The 21,564-nt window shown below is 46.2% G+C and overlaps 9 non-coding genes and 47 pseudogenes across 9 annotated transcripts; all 56 read left to right on the forward strand.

The window, feature by feature from the left end:
- The first annotated feature begins 917 nt into the window (after positions 1-917).
- Positions 918-1,036, forward strand: LOC136744211 (uncharacterized; annotated as a pseudogene).
- A 219-nt stretch (positions 1,037-1,255) lies between these two features.
- LOC136744288 (uncharacterized) lies at positions 1,256-1,374 on the forward strand (annotated as a pseudogene).
- A 218-nt stretch (positions 1,375-1,592) lies between these two features.
- On the forward strand, positions 1,593-1,711 carry LOC136744408 (uncharacterized; annotated as a pseudogene).
- Positions 1,712-1,926: 215 nt separating this feature from the next.
- LOC136744137 (5S ribosomal RNA) lies at positions 1,927-2,045 on the forward strand. Its single transcript, XR_010815939.1, has one exon. It is a non-coding gene; the product is annotated as a 5S ribosomal RNA (ribosomal RNA).
- A 209-nt stretch (positions 2,046-2,254) lies between these two features.
- LOC136744267 (uncharacterized) lies at positions 2,255-2,373 on the forward strand (annotated as a pseudogene).
- Positions 2,374-2,582: 209 nt separating this feature from the next.
- Positions 2,583-2,701, forward strand: LOC136744386 (uncharacterized; annotated as a pseudogene).
- A 221-nt stretch (positions 2,702-2,922) lies between these two features.
- On the forward strand, positions 2,923-3,041 carry LOC136744176 (uncharacterized; annotated as a pseudogene).
- Positions 3,042-3,256: 215 nt separating this feature from the next.
- LOC136744335 (uncharacterized) lies at positions 3,257-3,375 on the forward strand (annotated as a pseudogene).
- A 226-nt stretch (positions 3,376-3,601) lies between these two features.
- On the forward strand, positions 3,602-3,720 carry LOC136744374 (uncharacterized; annotated as a pseudogene).
- Positions 3,721-3,930: 210 nt separating this feature from the next.
- On the forward strand, positions 3,931-4,049 carry LOC136744183 (uncharacterized; annotated as a pseudogene).
- Positions 4,050-4,257: 208 nt separating this feature from the next.
- LOC136744328 (uncharacterized) lies at positions 4,258-4,376 on the forward strand (annotated as a pseudogene).
- A 209-nt stretch (positions 4,377-4,585) lies between these two features.
- Positions 4,586-4,704, forward strand: LOC136744403 (uncharacterized; annotated as a pseudogene).
- A 221-nt stretch (positions 4,705-4,925) lies between these two features.
- On the forward strand, positions 4,926-5,044 carry LOC136744177 (uncharacterized; annotated as a pseudogene).
- A 215-nt stretch (positions 5,045-5,259) lies between these two features.
- On the forward strand, positions 5,260-5,378 carry LOC136744309 (uncharacterized; annotated as a pseudogene).
- A 224-nt stretch (positions 5,379-5,602) lies between these two features.
- Positions 5,603-5,721, forward strand: LOC136744112 (5S ribosomal RNA). The gene has a single exon (XR_010815914.1). It is a non-coding gene; the product is annotated as a 5S ribosomal RNA (ribosomal RNA).
- A 556-nt stretch (positions 5,722-6,277) lies between these two features.
- Positions 6,278-6,396, forward strand: LOC136744281 (uncharacterized; annotated as a pseudogene).
- A 215-nt stretch (positions 6,397-6,611) lies between these two features.
- LOC136744389 (uncharacterized) lies at positions 6,612-6,730 on the forward strand (annotated as a pseudogene).
- A 212-nt stretch (positions 6,731-6,942) lies between these two features.
- LOC136744406 (uncharacterized) lies at positions 6,943-7,061 on the forward strand (annotated as a pseudogene).
- Positions 7,062-7,276: 215 nt separating this feature from the next.
- Positions 7,277-7,395, forward strand: LOC136744118 (5S ribosomal RNA). Its single transcript, XR_010815920.1, has one exon. It is a non-coding gene; the product is annotated as a 5S ribosomal RNA (ribosomal RNA).
- A 211-nt stretch (positions 7,396-7,606) lies between these two features.
- On the forward strand, positions 7,607-7,725 carry LOC136744317 (uncharacterized; annotated as a pseudogene).
- A 214-nt stretch (positions 7,726-7,939) lies between these two features.
- Positions 7,940-8,058, forward strand: LOC136744139 (5S ribosomal RNA). Its single transcript, XR_010815941.1, has one exon. It is a non-coding gene; the product is annotated as a 5S ribosomal RNA (ribosomal RNA).
- Positions 8,059-8,279: 221 nt separating this feature from the next.
- On the forward strand, positions 8,280-8,398 carry LOC136744243 (uncharacterized; annotated as a pseudogene).
- Positions 8,399-8,624: 226 nt separating this feature from the next.
- LOC136744359 (uncharacterized) lies at positions 8,625-8,743 on the forward strand (annotated as a pseudogene).
- Positions 8,744-8,962: 219 nt separating this feature from the next.
- Positions 8,963-9,081, forward strand: LOC136744209 (uncharacterized; annotated as a pseudogene).
- Positions 9,082-9,291: 210 nt separating this feature from the next.
- On the forward strand, positions 9,292-9,410 carry LOC136744197 (uncharacterized; annotated as a pseudogene).
- A 208-nt stretch (positions 9,411-9,618) lies between these two features.
- On the forward strand, positions 9,619-9,737 carry LOC136744316 (uncharacterized; annotated as a pseudogene).
- Positions 9,738-10,282: 545 nt separating this feature from the next.
- Positions 10,283-10,401, forward strand: LOC136744340 (uncharacterized; annotated as a pseudogene).
- Positions 10,402-10,622: 221 nt separating this feature from the next.
- Positions 10,623-10,741, forward strand: LOC136744321 (uncharacterized; annotated as a pseudogene).
- A 219-nt stretch (positions 10,742-10,960) lies between these two features.
- LOC136744318 (uncharacterized) lies at positions 10,961-11,079 on the forward strand (annotated as a pseudogene).
- A 222-nt stretch (positions 11,080-11,301) lies between these two features.
- LOC136744196 (uncharacterized) lies at positions 11,302-11,420 on the forward strand (annotated as a pseudogene).
- A 221-nt stretch (positions 11,421-11,641) lies between these two features.
- On the forward strand, positions 11,642-11,760 carry LOC136744218 (uncharacterized; annotated as a pseudogene).
- Positions 11,761-11,986: 226 nt separating this feature from the next.
- Positions 11,987-12,104, forward strand: LOC136744418 (5S ribosomal RNA). The gene has a single exon (XR_010815968.1). It is a non-coding gene; the product is annotated as a 5S ribosomal RNA (ribosomal RNA).
- Positions 12,105-12,658: 554 nt separating this feature from the next.
- Positions 12,659-12,777, forward strand: LOC136744170 (uncharacterized; annotated as a pseudogene).
- Positions 12,778-12,996: 219 nt separating this feature from the next.
- LOC136744238 (uncharacterized) lies at positions 12,997-13,115 on the forward strand (annotated as a pseudogene).
- A 215-nt stretch (positions 13,116-13,330) lies between these two features.
- Positions 13,331-13,449, forward strand: LOC136744163 (uncharacterized; annotated as a pseudogene).
- Positions 13,450-13,662: 213 nt separating this feature from the next.
- Positions 13,663-13,781, forward strand: LOC136744285 (uncharacterized; annotated as a pseudogene).
- Positions 13,782-13,997: 216 nt separating this feature from the next.
- Positions 13,998-14,116, forward strand: LOC136744384 (5S ribosomal RNA). The gene has a single exon (XR_010815965.1). It is a non-coding gene; the product is annotated as a 5S ribosomal RNA (ribosomal RNA).
- Positions 14,117-14,326: 210 nt separating this feature from the next.
- LOC136744351 (uncharacterized) lies at positions 14,327-14,445 on the forward strand (annotated as a pseudogene).
- Positions 14,446-14,669: 224 nt separating this feature from the next.
- LOC136744161 (uncharacterized) lies at positions 14,670-14,788 on the forward strand (annotated as a pseudogene).
- A 560-nt stretch (positions 14,789-15,348) lies between these two features.
- LOC136744223 (uncharacterized) lies at positions 15,349-15,467 on the forward strand (annotated as a pseudogene).
- A 211-nt stretch (positions 15,468-15,678) lies between these two features.
- LOC136744307 (uncharacterized) lies at positions 15,679-15,797 on the forward strand (annotated as a pseudogene).
- Positions 15,798-16,021: 224 nt separating this feature from the next.
- LOC136744215 (uncharacterized) lies at positions 16,022-16,140 on the forward strand (annotated as a pseudogene).
- Positions 16,141-16,349: 209 nt separating this feature from the next.
- LOC136744298 (uncharacterized) lies at positions 16,350-16,468 on the forward strand (annotated as a pseudogene).
- A 570-nt stretch (positions 16,469-17,038) lies between these two features.
- LOC136744343 (5S ribosomal RNA) lies at positions 17,039-17,157 on the forward strand. The gene has a single exon (XR_010815961.1). It is a non-coding gene; the product is annotated as a 5S ribosomal RNA (ribosomal RNA).
- A 224-nt stretch (positions 17,158-17,381) lies between these two features.
- Positions 17,382-17,500, forward strand: LOC136744362 (uncharacterized; annotated as a pseudogene).
- Positions 17,501-17,715: 215 nt separating this feature from the next.
- LOC136744123 (5S ribosomal RNA) lies at positions 17,716-17,834 on the forward strand. The gene has a single exon (XR_010815925.1). It is a non-coding gene; the product is annotated as a 5S ribosomal RNA (ribosomal RNA).
- Positions 17,835-18,050: 216 nt separating this feature from the next.
- Positions 18,051-18,169, forward strand: LOC136744436 (uncharacterized; annotated as a pseudogene).
- Positions 18,170-18,388: 219 nt separating this feature from the next.
- Positions 18,389-18,506, forward strand: LOC136744293 (uncharacterized; annotated as a pseudogene).
- Positions 18,507-18,722: 216 nt separating this feature from the next.
- Positions 18,723-18,841, forward strand: LOC136744423 (uncharacterized; annotated as a pseudogene).
- A 224-nt stretch (positions 18,842-19,065) lies between these two features.
- On the forward strand, positions 19,066-19,184 carry LOC136744363 (uncharacterized; annotated as a pseudogene).
- Positions 19,185-19,399: 215 nt separating this feature from the next.
- LOC136744155 (uncharacterized) lies at positions 19,400-19,518 on the forward strand (annotated as a pseudogene).
- Positions 19,519-19,738: 220 nt separating this feature from the next.
- Positions 19,739-19,857, forward strand: LOC136744178 (uncharacterized; annotated as a pseudogene).
- Positions 19,858-20,413: 556 nt separating this feature from the next.
- LOC136744204 (uncharacterized) lies at positions 20,414-20,531 on the forward strand (annotated as a pseudogene).
- Positions 20,532-20,749: 218 nt separating this feature from the next.
- Positions 20,750-20,868, forward strand: LOC136744259 (uncharacterized; annotated as a pseudogene).
- A 219-nt stretch (positions 20,869-21,087) lies between these two features.
- On the forward strand, positions 21,088-21,206 carry LOC136744228 (5S ribosomal RNA). The gene has a single exon (XR_010815950.1). It is a non-coding gene; the product is annotated as a 5S ribosomal RNA (ribosomal RNA).
- A 210-nt stretch (positions 21,207-21,416) lies between these two features.
- On the forward strand, positions 21,417-21,535 carry LOC136744371 (uncharacterized; annotated as a pseudogene).
- The last annotated feature ends 29 nt before the right edge of the window (positions 21,536-21,564 follow it).

Here is a 21,564-nt window from a genome sequence, read left to right on the forward strand (position 1 = left end):
TTTGTGAAGCCACAACACGTACAACCTTGAGGTGGATGGACTACAACAGCAGAAGACCCCACCGGGTACCACTCATCTCCACTACAAATAGGAAAAAGGGGCTACAATTTGCACAAGCTCACCAAAATTGGACAGTTGAAGACTGGAAAAATGTTGCCTGGTCTGATGAGTCTCGATTTCTGTTGAGACATTCAGATGGTAGAGTCAGAATTTGGCGTAAACAGAATGAGAACATGGATCCATCATGCCTTGTTACCACTGTGCAGGCTGGTGGTGGTGGTGTAATGGTGTGGGGGATGTTTTCTTGGCACACTTTAGGCCCCTTAGTGCTAATTGGGCATCGTTTAAATGCCACGGCCTACCTGAGCATTGTTTCTGACCATGTCCATCCCTTTATGACCACCATGTACCCATCCTCTGATGGCTACTTCCAGCAGGATAATGCACCATGTCACAAAGGTCGAATCATTTCAAATTGGTTTCTTGAACATGACAATGAGTTCACTGTACTAAACTGGCCCCCACAGTCACCAGATCTCAACCCAATAGAGCATCTTTGGGATGTGGTGGAACGGGAGCTTCGTGCCCTGGATGTGCATCCCACAACTGCAAGATGCTATCCTATCAATATGGGCCAACATTTCTAAAGAATGCTTTCAGCACCTTGTTGAATCAATGCCACGTAGAATTAAGGCATTTCTGAAGGTGAAAGGGGGTCAAACACAGTATTAGTATGGTGTTCCTAATAATCCTTTAGGTGAGTGTAATTGAAGTATTGTACACGTACCCGGCTACTTTCAACACCCATTGCTGCACTGATATTTTTCCCTCCATTTTTCTTTATCCATTTTTTTTTTGCTGGAAGTTCCGTCAATACCCGTCAGTCTTTAAGAGACATCATGCAGCCAGGCCTCTTGGCTTGTGGCCACACCGTCCTGAACGCGCCCGATCTCGTCAGATCTCGGAAACTAAACGGGGCAGGGCCTGGTCAGTACTTGGATGGGAGATCTCCTGGAAATACCAGGTGCTGCCAGCTTTTAACGTCTCCTGGGGAACTTCATCGTAGCTCTTAATACTCTCTTTCTGTCTGGAGAAGACATAATTGAAGAATTGTACACGTACCCGGCTACTTTCAACACCCTTTCCTGCACTGATATTTTTCCCTCCATTTTTCTATTTTTTTTTTTTTTTTTTTGCTGGAAATTCCGTCAATACCCGCAAGCCTTTAAGAGACATCATGCAGCCAGGCATCTCGGCTTGCGGCCACACCATCTTGAACGCGCCCGATCTCGTCAGATCTCGGAAGCTAAACGGGGCAGGACCTGGTCAGTACTTAAATGTGAGACCTCCTGGAAATACCAGGTGCTGCCAGCATTTTACGTCTCCTGGGGAACTTCATCGTAGCTCTTAATACTCTCTTTCTGTCTGGAGAAGATATAATTGAAGAATTGTACACGTACCCGGCTACTTTCAACACCCTTTCCTGCACTGATATTTTTCCCTCCATTTTTCTTTTTTTTTTTTTTTTTCTTGCTGGAAATTCCGTCAATACCCGCCAGCCTTTAAGAGACATCATGCAGCCAGACATCTCGGCTTGCGGCCACACCGTCCTGAACGCGCCCTATCTTGTCAGATCTCGGAAGCTAAACGGGGCAGGACCTGGTCGGTACATGAATGTGAGACCTCCTGGAAATACCTGGTGCTGCAAGCTTTTACGTCTCCTGGGTAACTTTATCGTAGCTCTTAATACTCTCTATCTGTCTGGAGGAGATATAATTGAAGTATTGTACACGTACCCGGCTACTTTCAACACCCATTGCTGCACTGATATTTTTCCCTCCATTTTTCTTTATCCATTTTTTTTTTGCTGGAAGTTCCGTCAATACCCGTCAGTCTTTAAGAGACATCATGCAGCCAGGCCTCTTGGCTTGTGGCCACACCGTCCTGAACGCGCCCGATCTCGTCAGATCTCGGAAACTAAACGGGGCAGGACCTGGTCAGTACTTGGATGGGAGACCTCCTGGAAATACCTGGTGCTGCAAGCTTTTACGTCTCCTGGGTAACTTTATCGTAGCTCTTAATTCTCTCATTCAGTCTGGAGGAGATATAATTGAAGAATTGTACATGTACCCGGCTACTTTCAACACCCTGTCCTGCACTGATATTTTTCCCTCTATTTTTCTTTTTTTTTTTTGCTGGCAGTTCCGTTGATACCCGCCAGCCTTTAAGAGACATCATGCAGCCAGGCCTCTTGGCTTGAGGCCACACCGTCCTGAAGACGCCCGATCTTGTAAGATCTCGGAAGCTAAACGGGGCAGGACCTGGTCAGTACTTGGATGGGAGACCTCCTGGAAATACCTGGTGCTGCAAGCTTTTACGTCTCCTGGGTAACTTTATCGTAGCTCTTAATTCTCTCATTCAGTCTGGAGGAGATATAATTGAAGAATTGTACATGTACCCGGCTACTTTCAACACCCTGTCCTGCACTGATATTTTTCCCTCTATTTTTCTTTTTTTTTTTTGCTGGCAGTTCCGTTGATACCCGCCAGCCTTTAAGAGACATCATGCAACCAGGCCTCTTGGCATGAGGCCACACCGTCCTGAAGACGCAAGATCTCGTCAGATCTCGGAAGAAAAACTGGGCAGGGCCTGGTCAGTAATTGGATGGGTGACCTCCTGGAAATACCAGGTGCTGCAAGCTTTTTACATCTCCTGGGTAACTTCAGCGTAGCTCTTAATACTCTCATTCAGTCTGGAGGAGATATAATTGAAGAATTGTACATGTACCCGGCTACTTTCAACACCCTGTCCTGCACTGATATTTTTCCCTCCATTTTTCTATTTATTTATTTTTTATTTTTTGCTGGAAGTTCCGTCAATACCCGCCAGCCTTTAAGAGACATCAAGCAGCCAGACATCTCGGCTTGCGGCCACACCGTCCTGAACGCGCCCGATCTCGTCAGATCTCGGAAGCTAAACGGGGCAGGACCTGGTCAGTACTTGAATGTGAGACCTCCTGGAAATACCTGGTGCTGCAAGCTTTTACGTCTCCTGGGTAACTTTATCGTAGCTCTTAATACTCTCTATCTGTCTGGAGGAGATATAATTGAAGAATTGTACACGTACCCGGCTACCTTCAACACGCTTTGCTGCACTGATATTTTTCCCTCCATTTTTCTTTTTTCTTTTGTTTTTTGCTGGAAGTTCCATCAATACCCTCCAGCCTTTAAGAGACATCATGCAGCCAGGCCTCTTGGCTAGAGGCCACACCGTCCTGAAGACGCAAGATCTCGTCAGATCTCGGAAGCTAAACGGGGCAGGGCCTGGTCAGTACTTGGATGGGAGACCTCCTAGAAATACCAGGTGCTGCAAGCTTTTTACGTCTCCTGGGTAACTTCATCGTAGCTCTTAATACTCTCTTTCTGTCTCCAGGAGATATAATTGAAGAATTGTACACGTACCCGGCTACTTTCAAAACCCATTACTGCACTGATATTTTTCCCTCCATTTTTCTTTTTCTTTTTTTTTTTTTTTTTTTTTTGCTGGAAGTTCCGTCAATACCCGCCAGCCATTAAGAGACATCATGCAGCCAGGCGTCTCGGCTTGCGGCCACACCGTCCTGAACGCGCCCGATCTAGTCAGATCTCGGAATTTAAACGGGGCAGGGCCTGGTCAGTACTCTTATGGGTTACCATCTGGAAATACGAGGTGCTGCAAACTTTTTACGTCTCCTGGGAAACTTCATCGTAGCTCTTAATACTCTCTATCTGTCTGGAGGAGATATAATTGAGAAATTGTACACGTACCCGGCTACTTTCATCGTCCTTTGCTGCACTGGTATTTTTCCCTCTATTTTTTTTTTTTTTTTTTTCTGGCAGTTCCGTCAATACCCGCCAGCCTTTAAGAGACATCATGCAGCCAGGCGTCTCGGCTTGCGGCCACACCATCCTGAACGCGCCCGATCTCGTCAGATCTCGGAAGCTAAACGGGGAAGGACCTGGTCAGTACTTGAATGTGAGACCTCCTGGAAATACCTGGTGCTGCAAGCTTTTACGTCTCCTGGGTAACTTCATCGTAGCTCTTAATACTCTCTTTCTGTCTGGAGGAGATATAATTCAAGTATTGTACACGTACCCGGCTACTTTCAACACCCTTTGCTGCACTGGTATTTCTCCCTCCATTTCTCTTTTTTTTTTTGCTGGCAGTTCCGTCAATACCCGCCAGCCTTTAAGAGACATCATGCAGCCAGGCATCTCGGCTTGCGGCCACACCGTCCTGAACGCGTCCGATCTCGTAAGATCTCGGAAACTGAGTGTGGCAGGGCCTGGTCAGTACTTGGATGGGAGACCTCCTGGAAATACCTGGTGCTGCAAGCTTTTACGTCTCCTGGGTAACTTTATCGTAGCTCTTAATTCTCTCATTCAGTCTGGAGGAGATATAATTGAAGAATTGTACATGTACCCGGCTACTTTCAACACCCTGTCCTGCACTGATATTTTTCCCTCTATTTTTCTTTTTTTTTTTTGCTGGCAGTTCCGTTGATACCCGCCAGCCTTTAAGAGACATCATGCAGCCAGGCCTCTTGGCTTGAGGCCACACCGTCCTGAAGACGCAAGATCTCGTCAGATCTCGGAAGAAATACTGGGCAGGGCCTGGTCAGTAATTGGATGGGTGACCTCCTGGAAATACCAGGTGCTGCAAGCTTTTTACATCTCCTGGGTAACTTCAGCGTAGCTCTTAATACTCTCATTCAGTCTGGAGGAGATATAATTGAAGAATTGTACATGTACCCGGCTACTTTCAACACCCTGTCCTGCACTGATATTTTTCCCTCCATTTTTCTATTTATTTATTTTTTATTTTTTGCTGGAAGTTCCGTCAATACCCGCCAGCCTTTAAGAGACATCATGCAGCCAGACATCTCGGCTTGCGGCCACACCGTCCTGAACGCGCCCGATCTCGTCAGATCTCGGAAGCTAAACGGGGCAGGACCTGGTCAGTACTTGAATGTGAGACCTCCTGGAAATACCTGGTGCTGCAAGCTTTTACGTCTCCTGGGTAACTTTATCGTAGCTCTTAATACTCTCTATCTGTCTGGAGGAGATATAATTGAAGAATTGTACACGTACCCGGCTACCTTCAACACGCTTTGCTGCACTGATATTTTTCCCTCCATTTTTCTTTTTTCTTTTGTTTTTTGCTGGAAGTTCCATCAATACCCTCCAGCCTTTAAGAGACATCATGCAGCCAGGCCTCTTGGCTTGAGGCCACACCGTCCTGAAGATGCAAGATCTCGTCAGATCTCGGAAGCTAAACGGGGCAGGGCCTGGTCAGTACTTGGATGGGAGACCTCCTGGAAATACCTGGTGCTGCAAGCTTTTACATCTCCTGGGTAACTTTATCGTAGCTCTTAATACTCTCTTTCTGTCTGGAGGAGATATAATTGAAGAATTGTACACGTACCCGGCTACTTTCAAAACCCATTACTGCACTGATATTTTTCCCTCCATTTTTCTTTTTCTTTTTTTTTTTTTTTTTTTTTGCTGGAAGTTCCGTCAATACCCGCCAGCCATTAAGAGACATCATGCAGCCAGGCGTCTCGGCTTGCGGCCACACCATCCTGAACGCGCCCGATCTCGTCAGATCTCGGAAGCTAAACGGGGCAGGGCCTGGTCAGTACTTGGATGGGAGACCTCCTGGAAATACCAGGTGCTGCAAGCTTTTTACGTCTGCTGGATAAGTTTATCGTAGCTCTTAATACTCTCTTTCTGTCTGGAGGAGATATAATTGAAGTATTGTACACGTACCCGGCTACTTTCAACACCCATTGCTGCACTGATATTTTTCCCTCCATTTTTCTTTTTCTTTATTATTTTTTCTGGAAGTTCCGTCAATATCCGCCAGCCTTTAAGAGACATCATGCAACCAGGTCTCTCGGCTTGCGGACACACAGTCCTGAACGAGCCCGATCTCGGAAGATCTCGGAAACTAAACGGGGCAGGACCTGGTCAGTACTTGGATGGGAGATCTTCTGGAAATACCAGGTGCTGCCAACTTTTTACGTCTCCTGGGAAACTTCATCGTAGCTCTTAATACTCTCTTTCTGTCTGGAGAATATATAATTGAAGAATTGTACACGTACCCGGCTACTTTCAAAACCCTGTCTTGCACTGATATTTTTCCCTCCATTTTTCTATTTATTTATTTTTTATTTTTTGCTGGAAGTTCCGTCAATACCCGCCAGCCTTTAAGAGACATCATGCAGCCAGACATCTCGGCTTGCGGCCACACCGTCCTGAACGCGCCCGATCTCGTCAGATCTCGGAAGCTAAACGGGGCAGGACCTGGTCAGTACTTGAATTTGAGACCTCCTGGAAATACCTGGTGCTGCAAGCTTTTACGTCTCCTGGGTAACTTTATCGTAGCTCTTAATACTCTCTATCTGTCTGGAGGAGATATAATTGAAGAATTGTACACGTACCCGGCTACCTTCAACACGCTTTGCTGCACTGATATTTTTCCCTCCATTTTTCTTTTTTCTTTTGTTTTTTGCTGGAAGTTCCATCAATACCCTCCAGCCTTTAAGAGACATCATGCAGCCAGGCCTCTTGGCTTGAGGCCACACCGTCCTGAAGACGCAAGATCTCGTCAGATCTCGGAAGCTAAACGGGGCAGGGCCTGGTCAGTACTTGGATGGCTGACCTCCTAGAAATACCAGGTGCTGCAAGATTTTTACGTCTCCTGGGTAACTTCATCGTAGCTCTTAATACTCTCTTTCTGTCTCCAGGAGATATAATTGAAGAATTGTACACGTACCCGGCTACTTTCAACACCCTTTCCTGCACTGATATTTTTCCCTCCATTTTTCTATTTTTTTTTTTTGCTGGAAATTCCGTCAATACCCGCCAGCCTTTAAGAGACATCATGCAGCCAGGCGTCTCGGCTTGCGGCCACGACATCCTGAACTCGCCCGATCTCGTCAGATCTTGGAAGCTAAACGGGGCAGTACCTGGTCGGTACATGAATGTGAGACCTCCTGGAAATACCTGGTGCTGCAAGCTTTTACGTCTCCTGGGTAACTTTATCGTAGCTCTTAATACTCTCTATCTGTCTGGAGGAGATATAATTGAAGTACTGTACACGTACCCAGCTACTGTCAACACCCTTTGCTGCACTGATATTTTTCCATCCATTTTTCTTTTTTTTTTTTTTTTTTGCTGGAAGTTCCGTCAATACCCGCCAACCTTTAAGAGACATCATGCAGCCAGGCCTCTCGGCTTGCGGCCACACCGTCCTGAATGCGCCCGATCTCGTCAGATCTCGGAAGCTAAACGGGGCAGGGCCTGGTCAGTACTTGGATGGGAGACCTCCTAGAAATACCAGGTGCTGCAAGCCTTTTACGTCTCCTGGGTAACTTCATCGTAGCTCTTAATACTCTCTATCTGTCTCCAGGAGATATAATTGAAGAATTGTACACGTACTAGGCTACTTTCAACACCCTTTGCTGCACTGGTATATTTCCCTCTATTTTTCGTTTTTTTTTTTTGCTGGCAGTTCCGTCAATACCCGTCAGCCTTTAAGAGACATCATGCAGCCAGGCATCTCGGCTTGCGGCCACACCATCCTGAACGCGCCCGATCTCGTCAGATCTCGGAAGCTGAACGGGGCAGGACCTGGTCAGTACATGAATGTGAGACCTCCTGGAAATACCTGGTGCTGCAAGCTTTTACGTCTCCTGGGTAACTTTATCGTAGCTCTTAATACTCTCTATCTGTCTGGAGGAGATATAATTGAAGTATTGTACACGTACCCAGCTACTGTCAACATCCTTTGCTGCACTGATATTTTTCCATCCATTTTTCTTTTTTTTTTTTTTTTTGCTGGAAGTTCCGTCAATACCCGCCAACCTTTAAGAGACTTCATGCAGCCAGGCCTCTCGGCTTGCGGCCACACCGTCCTGAACGCGCCCGATCTTGTAAGATCTCGGAAGCTAAACGGGGCAGGACCTGGTCAGTACTTGGATGGGAGACCTCCTGGAAATACCTGGTGCTGCAAGCTTTTACGTCTCCTGGGTAACTTTATCGTAGCTCTTAATTCTCTCTTTCTGTCTGGAGGAGATATAATTGAAGAATTGAACACGTATCCGGCTACTTTCAACACCCTTTGCTGCACTGATATTTTTCCCTCCATTTTTCTATTTTTTTTTTTTTTTTTTTTTTGCTGGAAGTTCCGTCAATACTTGCCAGCCTTTAAGAGACATCATGCAGCCAGGCCTCTTGGCTTGCGGCCACACCGTCCTGAACGCGCCTGATCTCATCATATCTCGGAAGCTAAACGGGGCAGGGCCTGGTCAGTACTTGGATGGCTGACCTCCTAGAAATACCAGGTGCTGCAAGCTTTTTACGTCTCCTGGGTAACTTCATCGTAGCTCTTAATACTCTCTTTCTGTCTGGAGGAGATATAATTGAAGAATTGTACACGTACCCGGCTACTTTCAAAACCCATTACTGCACTGATATTTTTCCCTCCATTTTTCTTTTTCTTTTTTTTTTTTTTTTTTTTTTGCTGGAAGTTCCGTCAATACCCGCCAGCCATTAAGAGACATCATGCAGCCAGGCCTCTCGGCTTGCGGCCACACCGTCCTGAACGCGCCCGATCTCGTCAGATCTCAGAATTTAAACGGGGCAGGGCCTGGTCAGTACTTTTATGGGTTACCTTCTGGAAATACGAGGTGCTGCAAACTTTTTACGTCTCCTGGGTAACTTCATCGTAGCTCTTAATTCTCTCTTTCTGTCTGGAGGAGATATAATTGAAGAATTGTACATGTACCCGGCTACTTTCAACAGCCTTTGCTGCACTGATATTTTTCCCTCCATTTTTCTTTTTTTTTTTTTTTTTTCTTGCTGGAAGTTCCGTCAATACCCGCCAGCCTTTAAGAGACATCATGCAGCCAGGCCTCTTGGCTTGCGGCCACATTGTCCTGAACGCGCCTGATCTCGTTAGATCTCGGAAGCTAAACGGGGCAGGGCCTGATCAGTACTTGGATGGGAGACCTCCAGGAAATACCTGGTGCTGCAAGCTTTTTACGTCTCCTGGGAAACTTCATCGTAGCTCTTAATACTCTCTATCTGTCTGGAGGTGTTATAATTGAGAAATTGTACACGTACCCGGCTACTTTCATCAGCCTTTGCTGCACTGGTATTTTTCCCTCTATTTTTTTTTTTTTTTTTTGCTGGCAGTTCCGTCAATACCCGCCAGCCTTTAAGAGACATCATGCAGCCAGGCGTCTTGGCTTGCGGCCACACCATCCTGAACGCGCCCGATCTCGTCAGATCTCGGAAGCTAAACGGGGCAGGACCTGGTCAGTACTTGAATGTGAGACCTCCTGGAAATACCTGGTGCTGCAGGCTTTTACGTCTCTTGGGTAACTTCATCGTAGCTCTTAATACTCTCTTTCTGTCTAGAGGAGATATAATTCAAGTATTGTACACGTACCCGGCTACTTTCAACACCCTTTGCTGCACTGGTATTTCTCCCTCCATTTCTCTTTTTTTTTTTGCTGGCAGTTCCGTCAATACCCGCCAGCCTTTAAGAGACATCATGCAGCCAGGCATCTCGGCTTGCGGCCACACCGTCCTGAACGCGCCCGATCTCGTAAGATCTCGGAAACTGAGTGGGGCAGGGCCTGGTCAGTACTTGTATGGGAGACTTCCTGGAAATACCAGGTGCTGCAAGCTTTTTACGTCTGCTGGGTAAGTTTATCGTAGCTCTTAATACTCTCTTTCTGTCTGGAGGAGATATAATTGAAGTATTGTACACGTACCCGGCTACTTTCAACACCCATTGCTGCACTGATATTTTTCCCTCCATTTTTCTTTTTCTTTATTATTTTTTCTGGAAGTTCCGTCAATATCCGCCAGCCTTTAAGAGACATCATGCAACCTGGCCTCTCGGCTTGCGGACACACAGTCCTGAACAAACCCGATCTCGGAAGATCTCGGAAACTAAACGGGGCAGGACCTGGTCAGTACTTGGATGGGAGATCTTCTGGAAATACCAGGTGCTGCCAACTTTTTACGTCTCCTGGGAAACTTCATCGTAGCTCTTAATACTCTCTTTCTGTCTGGAGAATATATAATTGAAGAATTGTACACGTACCCGGCTACTTTCAAAACCCTTTGCTGCACTGGTATTTTTCCCTCTATTTTTCTTTTTTTTTTTTGCTGGCAGTTCCGTTGATACCCGCCAGCCTTTAAGAGACATCATGCAGCCAGGCCTCTTGGCTTGAGGCCACACCGTCCTGAAGACGCAAGATCTCGTCAGATCTCGGAAGAAAAACTGGGCAGGGCCTGGTCAGTAATTGGATGGGTGACCTCCTGGAAATACCAGGTGCTGCAAGCTTTTTACATCTCCTGGGTAACTTCAGCGTAGCTCTTAATACTCTCATTCAGTCTGGAGGAGATATAATTGAAGAATTGTACACGTACCCGGCTACTTTCAACACCCTTTGCTGCACTGATATTTTTCCATCCATTTTTCTATTTTTTTTTTTTTTTTTTTTTGCTGGAAGTTCCGTCAATACTTGCCAGCCTTTAAGAGACATCATGCAGCCAGGTCTCTTGGCTTGCGGCCACACCGTCCTGAACGCGCCCGATCTCGTCAGATCTCGGAATTTAAACGGGGCAGGGCCTGGTCAGTACTCTTATGGGTTACCTTCTGGAAATACGAGGTGCTGCAAACTTTTTACGTCTCCTGGGTAACTTCATCGTAGCTCTTAATTCTCTCTTTCTGTCTGGAGGAGATATAATTGAAGAATTGTACATGTACCCGGCTACTTTCAACAGCCTTTGCTGCACTGATATTTTTCCCTCCATTTTTCTTTTTTTTTTTTTTTTTTTTTGCTGGAAGTTCCGTCAATACCCGCCAGCCTTTAAGAGACATCATGCAGCAAGGCATCTCGGCTTGCGGCCACACCATCCTGAACGCGCCCGATCTCGTCAGATCTCGGAAGCTGAACGGGGCAGGACCTGGTCAGTACATGAATGTGAGACCTCCTGGAAATACCTGGTGCTGCAAGCTTTTACGTCTCCTGGGTAACTTTATCGTAGCTCTTAATACTCTCTATCTGTCTGGAGGAGATATAATTGAAGTATTGTACACGTACCCAGCTACTGTCAACATCCTTTGCTGCACTGATATTTTTCCATCCATTTTTCTTTTTTTTTTTTTTTTTTTTTTTTTGCTGGAAGTTCCGTCAATACCCGCCAACCTTTAAGAGACATTATGCAGCCAGGCCTCTCGGCTTGCGGCCACACCGTCCTGAACGCGCCCGATCTTGTAAGGTCTCGGAAGCTAAACGGGGCAGGACCTGGTCAGTACTTGGATGGGAGACCTCCTGGAAATACCTGGTGCTGCAAGCTTTTACGTCTCCTGGGTAACTTTATCGTAGCTCTTAATTTTCTCTTTCTGTCTGGAGGAGATATAATTGAAGAATTGTACACGTACCCGGCTACTTTCAACACCCTTTGCTGCACTGATATTTTTCCCTCCATTTTTCTATTTTTTTTTTTTTTTTTTTTTTGCTGGAAGTTCCGTCAATACTTGCCAGCCTTTAAGAGACATCATGCAGCCAGGCCTCTTGGCTTGCGGCCACACCGTCCTGAACGCGCCTGATCTCATCATATCTCGGAAGCTAAACAGGGCAGGGCCTGGTCAGTACTTGGATGGCTGACCTCCTAGAAATACCAGGTGCTGCAAGCTTTTTACGTCTCCTGGGTAACTTCATCGTAGCTCTTAATACTCTCTTTCTGTCTGGAGGAGATATAATTGAAGAATTGTACACGTACCCGGCTACTTTCAAAACCCATTACTGCACTGATATTTTTCCCTCCATTTTTCTTTTTCTTTTTTTTTTTTTTTTTTTTTTGCTGGAAGTTCCGTCAATACCCGCCAGCCATTAAGAGACATCATGCAGCCAAGCCTCTTGGCTTGCGGCCACACCGTCCTGAACGCGCCCGATCTCATCAGATCTCGGAAGCTAACGGGGCAGGGCCTGGTCAGTACTTGGATGGGTGACCTCCTGGAAATACCAGGTGCTGCAAGCTTTTTACGTCTCCTGGGTAACTTCATCATAGCTCTTAATACTCTCTTTCAGTCTGTAGGAGATATTATTGAAGAATTGTACACGTACCCGGCTACTTTCAAAACCCTTTGCTGCACTGATATTTTTCCCTCCATTTTTCTTTTTTCTTTTTTTTTTTGCTGGAAGTTCCGTCAATACCCGCCAGCCTTAAAGAGACATCATGCAGCCAGGCCTCTCGGCTTTCGGCCACACCGTCCTGAACGCGCATGATATTGTCAGATCTCGGAAGCTAAACAGGGCAGGACCTGGTCAGTACTTGAATGTGAGACCTCCTGGAAATACCAGGTGCTGCAAGCTTTTACGTCTCCTGGGTAACTTTATCGTAGCTCTTAATACTCTCTTTCAGTCTGCAGGAGATATAATTGAAGAATTGTACACGTACCTGGCTACTTTCAACACCCTTTCCTGCACTGATATTTTTCCCTCCATTTTTCTATTTTTTTTTTTTTTTTTTTTGCTGGAAGTTCCGTCAATACCCGCCAACCTTTAAGAGACATCATGCAGCCAGGCCTTTCGGCTTGTGGCCACACCGTCCTGAATGCGCCCGATCTCGTCAGATCTCGGAAGCTAAACGGGGCAGCGCCTGGTCAGTACTTGGATGGGAGACCTCCTAGAAATACCAGGTGCTGCAAGCTTTTTACGTCTCCTGGGTAACTTCATCGTAGCTCTTAATACTCTCTTTCTGTCTCCAGGAGATATAATTGAAGAATTGTACACGTACCCGGCTACTTTCAACACCCTTTCCTGTACTGATATTTTTCCCTCCATTTTTCTATTTTTTTTTTTTTTTTTTTGCTGGAAATTCCGTCAATACCCGCCAGCCTTTAAGAGACATCATGCAGCCAGGCATCTCGGCTTGCAGCCACACCATCCTGAACGCGCCCGATCTCGTCAGATCTCGGAAGCTAAACGGGGCAGGACCTGGTCAGTACATGAATGTGAGACCTCCTGGAAATACCTGGTGCTGCAAGCTTTTACGTCTCCTGGGTAACTTTATCGTAGCTCTTAATACTCTCTATCTGTCTGGAGGAGATATAATTGAAGTATTGTACACGCACCCAGCTACTGTCAACAACATTTGCTGCACTGATATTTTTCCATCCATTTTTCTTTTTTTTTTTTTTTTTTGCTGGAAGTTCCGTCAATACCCGCCAACCTTTAAGAGACATCATGCAGCCAGGCCTCTCGGCTTGCGGCCACACCGTCCTGAATGCGCCCGATCTCGTCAGATCTCGGAAGCTAAACGGGGCAGGACCTGGTCAGTACTTGAATGTGAGACCTCCTGGAAATACCTGGTGCTGCAAGCTTTTACGTCTCCTGGGTAACTTTATCGTAGCTCTTAATACTCTCTATCTGTCTGGAGGAGATATAATTGAAGTATTGTACACGTACCCGGCTACTTTCAACACCCATTGCTGCACTGATATTTTTCCCTCCATTTTTCTTTTTTTTTTTTTTTTTCTGGAAGTTCTGTCAATACCCGCCAGCCATTAAGAGACATCATGCAGCCAGGCCTCTTGGCTTGCGGCCACACCGTCCTGAACGCGCCCGATCTCGTCAGATCTCGGAATTTAAACGGGGCAGGGCCTGGTCAGTACTTTTATGGGTGACCTTCTGGAAATACGAGGTGCTGCAAACTTTTTACGTCTCCTGGGTAACTTCATCGTAGCTCTTAATTCTCTCTTTCTGTCTGGAGGAGATATAATTGAAGTATTGTACACGTACCCAGCTACTGTCAACACCATTTGCTGCACTGATATTTTTCCATCCATTTTTCTTTTTTTTTTTTTTTTTTGCTGGAAGTTCCGTCAATACCCGCCAACCTTTAAGAGACATCATGCAGCCAGGCCTTTCGGCTTGTGGCCACACCGTCCTGAATGCGCCCGATCTCGTCAGATCTCGGAAGCTAAACGGGGCAGGGCCTGGTCAGTACTTGGATGGGAGACCTCCTAGAAATACCAGGTGCTGCAAGCTTTTTACGTCTCCTGGGTAACTTCATCGTAGCTCTTAATACTCTCTTTCTGTCTCCAGGAGATATAATTGAAGAATTGCACACGTACCCGGCTACTTTCAACACCCTTTGCTGCACTGGTATATTTCCCTCTATTTTTCTTTTTTTTTTTTGCTGGCAGTTCCGTCAATACCCGCCAGCCTTTAAGAGACATCATGCAGCCAGGCATCTTGGCTTGCGTCCACACCATCCTGAACGCGCCCGATCTCGTCAGATCTCGGAAGCTAAACGGGGCAGGACCTGGTCAGTACATGAATGTGAGACCTCCTGGAAATACCTAGTGCTGCAAGCTTTTACGTCTCCTGGGTAACTTTATCGTAGCTCTTAATACTCTCTCTCTGTCTGGAGGAGATATAATTGAAGTATTGTACACGTATCCAGCTACTGTCAACACCCTTTGCTGCACTGATATTTTTCCATCCATTTTTCTTTTTTCTTTTTATATATTTTTTTTTTGCTGGAAGTTCCGTCAATACCCGCCAACCTTTAAGAGACATCATGCAGCCAGGCCTTTCGGCTTGTGGCCACACCGTCCTGAATGCGCCCGATCTCGTCAGATCTCGGAAGCTAAACGGGGCAGGGCCTGGTCAGTACATGGATGGGAGACCTCCTGGAAATACCTAGTGCTGCAAGCTTTTACGTCTCCTGGGTAACTTTATCGTAGCTCTTAATACTCTCTCTCTGTCTGGAGGAGATATAATTGAAGTATTGTACACGTATCCAGCTACTGTCAACACCCTTTGCTGCACTGATATTTTTCCATCCATTTTTCTTTTTTTTTTTTTTTTTTTTTTTTTTTTGCTGGAAGTTCCATCAATACCCTCCAGCCTTTAAGAGACATCATGCAGCCAGGCCTCTTGGCTTGAGGCCACACCGTCCTGAAGACGTAAGATCTCAGAAGAAAAACTGGGCAGGGCCTGGTCAGTAATTGGATGGCTGACCTCCTGGAAATACCAGGTGCTGAAAGCTTTTTACATCTCCTGGGTAACTTCAGCGTAGCTCTTAATACTCTCATTCAGTCTGGAGGAGATATAATTGAAGAATTGTACATGTACCCGGCTACTTTCAACACCCTGTCCTGCACTGATATTTTTCCCTCCATTTTTCTTTTTTTTTTTTGCTGGCAGTTCCGTCAATACCCGCCAGCCTTTAAGAGACATCATGCAGCCAGGCCTTTCGGCTTGTGGCCACACCGTCCTGTGGCCACACCGTCCTGAATGCGCCCGATCTCGTCAGATCTTGGAAGCTAAACGGGGCAGGGCCTGGTCAGTACTTGGATGGGAGACCTCCTAGAAATACCAGGTGCTGCAAGCTTTTTACGTCTCCTGGGTAACTTCATCGTAGCTCTTAATACTCTCTTTCTGTCTCCAGGAGATATAATTGAAGAATTGTACACGTACCCGGCTACTTTCAACACCCTTTGCTGCACTGGTATATTTCCCTCTATTTTTCTTTTTTTTTTTTTGCTGGCAGTTCCGTCAATACCCGCCAGCCTTTAAGAGACATCATGCAGCCAGGCATCTTGGCTTGCGGCCACACCATCCTGAACGCGCCCGATCTCGTCAGATCTCGGAAGCTAAACGGGGCAGGACCTGGTCAGTACATGAATGTGAGACCTCCTGGAAATACCTAGTGCTGCAAGCTTTTACGTCTCCTGGGTAACTTTATCGTAGCTCTTAATACTCTCTCTCTGTCTGGAGGAGATATAATTGAAGTATTGTACACGTATCCAGCTACTGTCAACACCCTTTGCTGCACTGATATTTTTCCATCCATTTTTCTTTTTTCTTTTTATATATTTTTTTTTTGCTGGAAGTTCCGTCAATACCCGCCAACCTTTAAGAGACATCATGCAGCCAGGCCTTTCGGCTTGTGGCCACACCGTCCTGAATGCGCCCGATCTCGTCAGATCTCGGAAGCTAAACGGGGCAGGGCCTGGTCAGTACATGGATGGGAGACCTCCTAGAAATACCAGGTACTGCAATCTTTTTACGTCTCCTGGGTAACTTCATCGTAGCTCTTAATACTCTCTTTCTGTCTCCAGGAGATATAATTGAAGAATTGTACACGTACCCGGCTACTTTCAACACCCTTTGCTGCACTGGTATATTTCCCTCTATTTTTTTTTTTTTTTTTGCTGGCAGTTCCGTCAATACCCGCCAGCCTTTAAGAGACATCACGCAGCCAGGCATCTCGGCTTGCGGCCACACCGTCCTGAACGCGCCCAATCTCGTAAGATCTCGGAAGCTAAACGGGGCAGGACCTGGTCAGTACTTGAATGTGAGACCTCCTGGAAATACCTGGTGCTGCAAGCTATTTACATCTCCTGGGTAACTTCAGCGTAGCTCTTAATACTCTCATTCAGTCTGGAGGAGATATAATTGAAGAATTGTACATGTACCCGGCTACTTTCAACACCCTGTCCTGCACTGATATTTTTCCCTCCATTTTTCTAATTATTAATTTTTTATTTTTTGCTGGAAGTTCCGTCAATACCCGCCAGCCTTTAAGAGACATCATGCAGCCCGGCCTCTTGGCTTGCGGCCACACCGTCCTGAACGCGCCCGATCTTGCCCGATCTTGCCCGATCTTGTCAGATCTCGGAAGCTATACGGGGCAGGACCTGGTCAGTACTTAAATGTGAGACCTCCTGGAAATACCAGGTGCTGCCAGCTTTTTACGTCTCCTGGGAAACTTCATCGTAGCTCTTAATACTTTCTTTCAGTCTGGAGAAGATATAATTGAAGAATTGTACACGTACCTGGCTACTTTCAACACCCTTTGCTGCACTGGTATTTTTCCCTCTATTTTTCTTTTTTTTTTTCGCTGGCAGTTCCGTCAATACCCGCCAGCCTTTAAGAGACATCATGCAGCCAGGCATCTCTGCTTGCGGCCACACCATCCTGAACGCGCCCGATCTCGTCAGATCTCGGAAGCTAAACGGGGCAGGGCCTGGTCAGTACTTTGATGGGAGACCTCCTGGAAATACCTGGTGCTGCAAGCTTTTACGTCTCCTGGGTAACTTTATCGTAGCTCTTAATACTCTCTCTCTGTCTGGAGGAGATATAATTGAAGTATTGTTCACGTATCCAGCTACTGTCAATACCCTTTGCTGCACTGATATTTTTCCATCCATTTTTCTTTTTTCTTTTTTTCTTTTTTTTTCTTGCTGGAAGTTCCGTCAATACCCGCCAGCCTTAAAGAGACATCATGCAGCCAGGCATCTCGGCTTGCGGCCACACCATCCTGAACTCGCCCGATCTCGACAGATCTTGGAAGCTAAACGGGGCAGGACCTGGTCAGTACATGAATGTGAGACCTCCTGGAAATACCTGGTGCTGCAAGCTTTTACGTCTCCTGGGTAACTTTATCGTAGCTCTTAATACTCTCTATCTGTCTGGAGGAGATATAATTGAAGTATTGTACACGTACCCAGCTACTGTAAACACCCTTTGCTGCACTGATATTTTTCCATCCATTTTTCTTTTTTTTTTTTTTTTTTGCTGGAAGTTCCGTCAATACCCGCCAATCTTTAAGAGACATCATGCAGCCAGGCCTCTTGGATTGCGGCCACACTGTCCTGAATGCACCCGATCTCATCAGATCTCGGAAGCTAAACGGGGCAGGGTCTGGTCAGTACTTGGATGGGAGACCTCCTAGAAATACCAGGTGCTGCAAGCCTTTTACGTCTCCTGGGTAACTTCATCGTAGCTCTTAATACTCTCTTTCTGTCTCCAGGAGATATAATTGAAGAATTGTACACGTACCCGGCTACCTTCAACACGCTTTGCTGCACTGATATGTTTCCCTCCATTTTTCTTTTTTCTTTTGTTTTTTGCTGGAAGTTCCATCAATACCCTCCAGCCTTTAAGAGACATCATGCAGCCAGGCCTCTTGGCTTGAGACCACACCGTCCTGAAGACGCAAGATCTCGTCAGATCTCGGAAGAAAAACTGGGCAGGGCCTGGTCAGTAATTGGATGGGTGACCTCCTGGAAATACCAGGTGCTGAAAGCTTTTTACATCTCCTGGGTAACTTCAGCGTAGCTCCTAATACTCTCTATCTGTCTGGAGGAGATATAATTGAAGTATTGTACACGTACCCGGCTACTTTCAACAGCCTTTGCTGCACTGATATTTTTCCGTCCATTTTCCATATTTTTTTTTTTTTTTTTTGCTGGAAGTTCCGTCAATACCCGCCAGCCTTTAAGAGACATCATGCAGCCAGGCCTCTTGGCTTGCGGCCTCACCGTCCTGAACGCGCCCGATCTGATCAGATCTCTGAAGCTAACGGGGCAGGGCCTGGTCAGTACTTGGATGGGTGACCTCCTGGAAATACCAGGTGCTGCAAGCTTTTTACGTCTCCTGGGTAACTTCATCATAGCTCTTAATACTCTCTTTCAGTCTGTAGGAGATATTATTGAAGAATTGTACACGTACCCGGCTACTTTCAAAACCCTTTGCTGCACTGATATTTTTCCCTCCATTTTTCTTTTTTCTTTTTTTTTTTGCTGGAAGTTCCGTCAATACCCGCCAGCCTTGAAGAGACATCATGCAGCCAGGCATCTCGGCTTGCGGCCACACCATCCTGAACGCGCTTGATCTCGTGAGATCTCGGAAGCTAAACGAGGCAGGACCTGGTCAGTACATGAATGTGAGACCTCCTGGAAATACCTAGTGCTGCAAGCTTTTACGTCTCCTGGGTAACTTTATTGTAGCTCTTAATACTCTCTCTCTGTCTGGAGGAGATATAATTGAAGTATTGTACACGTATCCAGCTACTGTCAACACCCTTTGCTGCACTGATATTTTTCCATCCATTTTTCTTTTTTCTTTTTTTATATTTTTTTTTTGCTGGAAGTTCCGTCAATACCCGCCAACCTTTAAGAGACATCATGCAGCCAGGCATCTCGGCTTGCGGCCACACCATCCTGAACTCGCCCGATCTCGACAGATCTTGGAAGCTAAACGGGGCAGGACCTGGTCAGTACATGAATGTGAGACCTCCTGGAAATACCTGGTGCTGCAAGCTCTTACGTCTCCTGGGTAACTTTATCGTAGCTCTTAATACTCTCTATCTGTCTGGAGGAGATATAATTGAAGTATTGTACACGTACCCAGCTACTGTAAACACCCTTTGCTGCACTGATATTTTTCCATCCATTTTTCTTTTTTTTTTTTTTTTTTGCTGGAAGTTCCGTCAATACCCGCCAACCTTTAAGAGACATCATGCAGCCAGGCCTCTTGGATTGCGGCCACACTGTCCTGAATGCACCCGATCTCGTCAGATCTCGGAAGCTAAACGGAGCAGGGCCTGGTCAGTACTTGGATGGGAGACCTCCTAGAAATACCAGGTGCTGCAAGCCTTTTACGTCTCCTGGGTAACTTCATCGTAGCTCTTAATACTCTCTTTCTGTCTCCAGGAGATATAATTGAAGAATTGTACACGTACCCGGCTACTTTCAACACCCTTTCCTGCACTGATATTTTTCCCTCCATTTTTCTATTTTTTTTTTTTTTTTTTTTGCTGGAAATTCCGTCAATACCCGCCAGCCTTTAAGAGACATCATGCAGCCAGACATCTCGGCTTGCGGCCACACCGTCCTGAACGCGCCCGATCTCGTCAGATCTCGGAAGCTAAACGGGGCAGGACCTGGTCAGTACTTGAATGTGAGACCTCCTGGAAATACCTGGTGCTGCAAGCTTTTACGTCTCCTGGGTAACTTTATCGTAGCTCTTAATACTCTCTATCTGTCTGCAGGAGATATAATTGAAGAATTGTACACGTACCCGGCTACCTTCAACACGCTTTGCTGCACTGATATTTTTCCCTCCATTTTTCTTTTTTCTTTTGTTTTTTCCTGGAAGTTCCATCAATACCCTCCAGCCTTTAAGAGACATCATGCAGCCAGGCCTCTTGGCTTGAGGCCACACCGTCCTGAAGACGCAAGATCTCGTCAGATCTCGGAAGAAAAACTGGGCAGGGCCTCGTCAGTAATTGGATGGGTGACCTCCTGGAAATACCAGGTGCTGAAAGCTTTTTACGTCGACCTGGGTAACTTCATCGTAGCTCTTAATACTCTCTTTCTGTCTCCAGGAGATATAATTGAAGAATTGTACACGTACCCGGCTACTTTCAACACCCTTTCCTGCACTGATATTTTTCCCTCCATTTTTCTATTTTTTTTTTTTTTTTTTTTTGCTGGAAGTTCCGTCAATACCCGCCAACCTTTAAGAGACATCATGCAGCCAGGCCTTTCGGCTTGTGGCCACACCGTCCTGAACGCGCCCGATCTCGTCAGATCTCGGAAGCTATCGGGGCAGGGCCTGGTCAGTACTTGGATGGGAGACCTCCTGGAAATACCTGGTGCTGCAAGCTTTTACGTCTCCTGGGTAACTTTATCGTAGCTCTTAATTCTCTCTTTCTGTCTGGAGGAGATTTAATTGAAGAATTGTACACGTACCCAGCTACTGTCAACACCCTTTGCTGCACTGATATTTTTCCATCCATTTTTCTTTTTTTTTTTTTTTTTTTTTGCTGGAAATTCCGTCAATACCCGCCAGCCTTTAAGAGACATCATGCAGCCAGGCCTTTCGGCTTGTGGCCACACCGTCCTGAACGCGCCCGATCTTGTCAGATCTCGGAAGCTAAACGGGGCAGGACCTGGTCAGTACTTGAATGTGAGACCTCCTGGAAATACCAGGTGCTGCAAGCTTTTACGTCTCCTGGGTAACTTTATCGTAGCTCTTAATACTCTCTTTCAGTCTGCAGGAGATATAATTGAAGAATTGTACACGTACCCGGCTACTTTCAACACCCTTTCCTGCACTGATATTTTTCCCTCCATTTTTCTATTTTTTTTTTTTTTTTTTTTGCTGGAAGTTCCGTCAATACCCGCCAACCTTTAAGAGACATCATGCAGCCAGCCCTTTCGGCTTGTGGCCACACCGCCCTGAATGCGCCCGATCTCATCAGATCTCGGAAGCTAAACGGGGCAGGGCCTGGTCAGTACTTGGATGGGAGACCTCCTAGAAATACCAGGTGCTGCAAGCTTTTTACGTCTGCTGGGTAACTTCATCGTAGCTCTTAATACTCTCTTTCTGTCTCCAGGAGATATAATTGAAGAATTGTACACGTACCCGGCTACTTTCAACACCCTTTGCTGCACTGGTATATTTCCCTCTATTTTTCTTTTTTTTTTTTGCTGGCAGTTCCGTCAATACCCGCCAGCCTTTAAGAGACATCATGCAGCCAGGCATCTCGGCTTGCGGCCACACCATCCTGAACGCGCCCGATCTCGTCAGATCTCAGAAGCTAAACGGGGCAGGACCTGGTCAGTACATGACTGTGAGACCTCCTGGAAATACCTAGTGCTGCAAGCTTTTACGTCTCCTGGGTAACTTTATCGTAG

Source organism: Amia ocellicauda, unplaced genomic scaffold (genome assembly GCF_036373705.1).
Source record: "Amia ocellicauda isolate fAmiCal2 unplaced genomic scaffold, fAmiCal2.hap1 HAP1_SCAFFOLD_83, whole genome shotgun sequence".
NCBI classification, from domain to species: Eukaryota; Metazoa; Chordata; class Actinopteri; order Amiiformes; family Amiidae; genus Amia; species Amia ocellicauda.